Here is a 6,118-nt window from a genome sequence, read left to right as displayed (position 1 = left end):
TGACATTTTATGTGTAAAGTCAGTTTCCCAGGAATTTGGGTTATAAGCTGTGACTCCGTTATGAATCAGCAGGCTGGGTTTGGAGAAAGAAACTACTGGAGCACTTAAAAAAAAAAAGCATTCCAGGATTTGAGCTAATAAACTTTGAAACATGAATCTTCATCCCACCAGGTTTAATAGTCAAAACAACATTTTGTGTCAATAGTGTTCTTAAGCAAACAAGCAAAATTTCAAAGCTTTTCTGTGCAGTTAAGCAGGCATTATGGAACTACAATATGAAGCGTCGTTAGTCAAAGAGTCTACTAACTATCTACTTTTTTTAAAGATCTGAGATGTGAAGAAATCAAGAAATGTGATGTTATAAATCAATTTCTAAAATGCTGTGAATAAATGATGCAGTTATTTAAATAAATATGTATTTATTCCATCTTTCTTATTCTGACCCTCAGGCTGAGAGTCCCAGAGCTTGGAGCAGTTTTAACAGTGGCGTGTGCTCACCACCAGGTGGCACTGCAGCACTGCAGAAACAACATAAGCTCCTACTGCATTCAGGGGAGATCACAGACTTTGATTTGCTTCTCAGACATCTCATATCTGCTCAGAAACACTGCAGAGGATCCTGACTATTTTATTGCTTGTATTGCTTTTGAATTACTGTGCAGGTTATTAAAGAAAAATACCTGGATGTGATGTAGAAATGTGTAAAGAGCTCATTTATTGACAAAGATATGCTCTTCCAGTTAGCTGTAGTAGCGTAATTAGCTGTAGAAGACGAGCTTTAAAAGCTAGTGTGATACTATACTTATATACCTTAAGCTTGTAGCCACAGAAAGCCCATTTAAGCCATGGTTTAAAGAGAGTTGAGGGCAGTAGAATAATCAGAGGGAATCAGCCAAGGTTGTCCAAAGTGTCTGGGGAATTGTTGCATTGTTAGAAATTATTAAAGTGTTCCCCACCAGATCAAAACAGCCTCCCATTCACAGTTGACTGAAAGGCTCTGTCTTTGGCAAAAACCATTAAGAGAGCCTGCGGACTCTAGGCAATGTCTCCTGGCAGCTCTGCATTGCTCCTGGAGCAGCGAGCCATTGTTTATTCATCGCCACATTGGCATTCAAAGTGCATCCTCACTGTTCTCTTTCATAACCAACAAGTTGCAATTTTTATGCATGTGAAGGTTGAAGTCAAATTATTTATGGGAGACCGGACCTGAAGAAGGCGCACGGCCTCTAGCAAAATGGTTTACGTTGAGAGCAATCCTTTTCTATAGGCTATTGAATTCGCTGGATCACAGCAAGATATGCATGTATTATTCAGCTTTTGAGAGAAAGAATTGTTGCCCTGCTAGACTGCCATCTGCTTTTTGGACATTGTGATGCATCTGAGGCATGCTACCCTTCAGGATCAGGTTAAAGTCTTATTTTTCAGCATGGGGACAAATGAAATGAGTGGGAAAAAGGAGGGGGCCTTTCTAGCGTCCCTCCCTCGAACTTTTCACCGCCCTTCATTGCAGCGAAGGCTTTCAAGTGCAAAATACACACATATATATATATATATATATCAGAGGGGAAATTGCATGAGCATGTCTCGATGTACCCGAATTGGAAGAAAGAGGCAGAAGAAGCTGAGGTTCAGCTGCGAAGGGAAGGAACTTTCACCTGTATGAGAAATTATTCAAGAACATCTGGTGGAGTCCAGATGCGGAGATGGAATGTGTGAGGCGTGTGGTGCCAAACGCCAGCAGGTGCAAGGTGAAAGGACTCTCACCTCTCCAGGGGCAGGTGATCTGCAGGATAATAGTTACCCACTGCTCTTAGGAAGACGACTCTTCAGAGTTGAACAAAATTGTGCATTACAGACTCTTTACATTCTGAGCGAACAATTTAAAATCCTTAATGGTTCTGACTGTGACTGCAGTCAGCAGATCTATTAGTAATATAGCACATGGCAGGAGCTGCGTTTCTCTGGTTCACAGCACTTTAGTGGCTCCATAAAGAACCATTTTTGGTTGTTCATTACAGTGTAATGTTCCATTACAAAACATTATTGGAACTTTATGAATGTTCACTTCCTCATTGTTTCTTTGATGGATCTTGACGGTGAAGTGCAGAGCATATTTAAATAGCAAAACACTGCAGTAGGAGCATCCACTTCAAAACAAACCAAAAAAAAAAACAACCCTCCTTTTAGAAAGATATGCATCCAGCTGGGGCTTATTTATGAATACATATCATCAGCCTAAATAACGGAGAAGGTTTTTTTTTTTCCCTTTTTGTGAATATGTATAAAGACGCATTGTCTTTTAACCCACTCAGGCTCAAACTAAACTTTTTATTGCTAATGCACAACCAAGTCCTGCAGTGGTACTTCTGAGTAAAAAAAACTCATAAAATATGTATGTGGGGTAATCAGGTTGTTAGTTTTTAACTGTTGCAAATCGGCAACGCCTGCCTCGAGAGGGTTAAAAACCTGCTCTCTGTATATAGATAGCAGTGTGTGTGTGTGATGGCCTGGAATTCTGCCTTAAAATAGATGTTTTAGTGAGCACATAAAGCAGCACCTGATCTTACTCTAAGCTAAAACATCAGTTTCGGGTGCTTTCGGGTGCTTTCCCTTGTTCGTGCAACAGAGGAACATCTGATCCGCGTTCTGCCATTCTGGCTCGGTGCCACCTTGTCCTTCTTGGCGACAGTTTGGAGATGAGCGTCGCAGATCCGACTTTGGGTTTCTGTTGTGTTTTCAGCATCTCGCTGATTGGGAGAGGCTTCCATAATCACCAGTGTACTGAACATTTTGTATACTTGTTAGCAAAACCCAGAGTATCTCATCTGATAAGAGAAAGTTCTTAGAGATCATCTTCGTCTCACTTAATTAACTAGTTAACATGACAATGGATTCGCGTTTAATTAAAGCAGCCAAGAGAACCTTGTTAGTACTTCAGATAACCAATTAGGCCCTGGCTTTGGGCAGAAATATATATTTTATTCAAGTGTATCCATGGTTTTAGAAAATGAAAATCAGACGCTTTTTAGAGGGAGTAGTGGTGGCAGGGTGGAGGGGAGCAAGGACAATGCTTAGTGATTGAATAAGTGATTAGACCTCAGGTTTACACAAAGGCTCCTCACTTGCAGTAATGGCTGCCTGTTAGGGCTTAGTTCTCTAATTTGACATTCACATGCATATCAAAAGCGACTAAGCAACTGGAAGACTGCGTGCTGGCCCATACAATGCAAGGCGCAGTTTGTGTTGCAAACAATGCTCTTGACCTTTAACTGATGAATAATAGCCTGAGAAACAGAACGTAATTATCCAAGGCAGTACGGCTGGTTCAAAAGGTAACCACTAGTTGAGTAAGCTTTAGCCATGTGAATCCACTTGGGGCGTTTATCTGTAAGCGATATATCTATTATTATGGAGCATATCTGTGCACTAGTGATTACAGTTCGATGATTTTGAATTCAACAGATTTTAAACTCATAAGGCGTCACTAATGAGGAAATGGGGACAAAAGACAAATAAGTCAACAGGTTCTGCGCTACTGAGGAAAAGGTTTTATTCATCAGAAAAGAAGAAAAATAAAGGCCACCATCTGGATCAAGGAGCATTCAGTGTAACCATCAGATAAAAATCCAGCAAAGCCTGCTCACGCTTAGTTGCATGGTTACTGTTATTGTTCCACTGCCACAGGTGGACATACCTCACTTCTGGTAAGTTATGGTTGGTCTGTGACTGTAAGTCAGATATATATCATGACATGCATGATGAAGACCTCGTAGAAAAAAAATCTATAGCTGTGCACAAGAGTAATTCCATCCATGCAGTCATTTAGCAAAGCAGAAACAGGAGCCTGCAGTGCTCCGGGCTCCACCTCCTGCAATTTCATAACCATTTAATTTATACATTTAAAAGCTGAATTTAATTTCTACATTGAGAAACAAAGCATGCTTGGGTATAATTTATCTTTCTGACATGCCCTTTTTTAAAGTGGACCAAATCAAATAGGCTTTGAGGCGGGGCAGGCAAAGGGTTTTGTTTTTCAGGTTCCAGCAACCAGCGAAATTCTTACGTAACATGTAATATGGTTAAAAGTAAACCAACTACATTATGCCTCCCTCTGCTGTTTATTTTTCCCACATAACTTACATGATATCACATTCAATATGTGGAGACCTTGTTTTCAAAACCTTATTCCTACATTAAAGGTTGGCACACAGTTCACAAAGCCTTAATATAAAATATTTTTTGCAATTAATTAAAGGTAAATAATTGAGACATAGAGCGCCTTAACTCAGAAATGTAGAAAATTACCCCAAACAACAAAATGCTGTTATTACATGTGGTGCAGGAAGTGGCAAACTACCCTGACTGGAGATATAAAGGACTTAATGATGTGTTTACAGGTAATTATCTATGTAACTGGAGTGTGTTCACGTTTGCTATAATTACTCAAGGTTTAAAATAAAACTCTCGAAAAAAACGCATTGTTCGTTGTGCTGCTACTATTCCTCAAAACACTAATTAAGTGAAGAAAAAAAAAGTGTTCCATCTTGTTTCCATTAACTTGTCTCTTTTGTTCTTTCCTGTACACATTTTTCTTGTTTCACTAGCTCCATTTTCTTTGTTCACATCACAATGACTTGGTAAGAGTGCACTAACGCTGGGTGCCGAGACATCTCAAGCTCAGGCTTTCATGTCTTAAAATGAATACCCAGTGATAGCACAAGAATTATGCCTTAGATGATGGCTTCCCTCATCTTGTGGTAGTTTGTCACACAGTATGTGTGCGATCTCAACTGTTGTGTCAACATAGTTCTCAGCGTAGACGTGTAGCGATGACCGCACAGACCAACTATATAAACAGCTCTTCTCAGCAATGTTTCACCAACCGAAAGCTAAATCCTTTGCACAGCTGAACAAAGGAAACGAATTCCAAACATTTCTCTGTATTTGTCTGTGAACCTTTTTATCCACTCACTTTTAATCTGCGCTGCCAAGCCAGAATAACTACTGTTGCTGACATCTTACCTCGCTAAAGTAGAAAAGATACCACAGAAGCATGTGACTTTTGGGTGGAGTGGGGGGGGGGATCCACATAACAGTTTGTTAGACCACAAAAATAAGACAGCAGCTTATCTTAAATCATCATGGAGTACTCTTTAAGCCAACCACCTAAAAACAGTTGGTCTCTAGTGGAATTCTCTTGATTTCATTGGGAGTAAACCACCTTAAACTGTATATTTTGGATTATTTAATAAATATCTCATTTAATGGGAGGTTCTTTATTCAAATGGGGCTGGAGGAAAAAAATACAATTAGTTTGCAGATCCATGAAAATTTTAGATGCACATCTAAATGATTTGTTGTTGTTTGTTTTGTGATGATTAGCTGCAGCGAGCCTAACGATGATTAAAAGGAAGGTTTTGCAGTTCAGACACCAGTTGTGCAGTATCACTAAGCACCTCAAACTTCAAACCCTTTATGTAGAGCTGCCCGCCTTTGTGTTTCTTTACTTTTCACTTCTGATAATGAATTATTTTAGTTAGCGAGTTTGCTGTACTAAGCAATTAAGGCAGTGGCTAAATCTTCAACCATAGCTCAGCTTGATTATAAACTTGCCATGCTAAATGACAATTATTAATATAAGGACAAAAGTGCACAAACATAACCGTCATTATCATTCGTGAGGACCCAACACTAACTCTAACTCTAATTCTAGGGAATATATATATATATATATATATATATATATATAAACATTTTAGCTATTTGGTCTTCGCGATCATGGAGCAAAGAAAATATTAATCCTTCTAACTGACACACATTAAAAAAATCATTTTTTAATTTAAATGCCAATTTTGCCTTTCTATAAAATACAATGTTAGAGTTGGGGTTATTGGGCAGCACGGTGGCACGGTGGTTAGCACTGTTGCCACACAGCAAGAAGGTCCTGAATTCAATTCCACCATGACATGAGCTACTGGTCTTGGATTTACATTTTGAAACATAACTATTAGATTTTTGGCTACTGACATGTTGGCTTTTTTTGGAGCCATGTGACATTGTTTTTATTTCAGACATGACTAACTATATCAAGGTTGGTTACATATCCATAAAGTAGAGT

This window comes from Haplochromis burtoni, unplaced genomic scaffold, assembly GCF_018398535.1.
Source record: "Haplochromis burtoni strain Fernald_Lab_line unplaced genomic scaffold, NCSU_Asbu1 Contig_216, whole genome shotgun sequence".
Taxonomy (NCBI): domain Eukaryota; kingdom Metazoa; phylum Chordata; class Actinopteri; order Cichliformes; family Cichlidae; genus Haplochromis; species Haplochromis burtoni.
Note: the sequence above shows the minus strand (reverse complement) of the source record.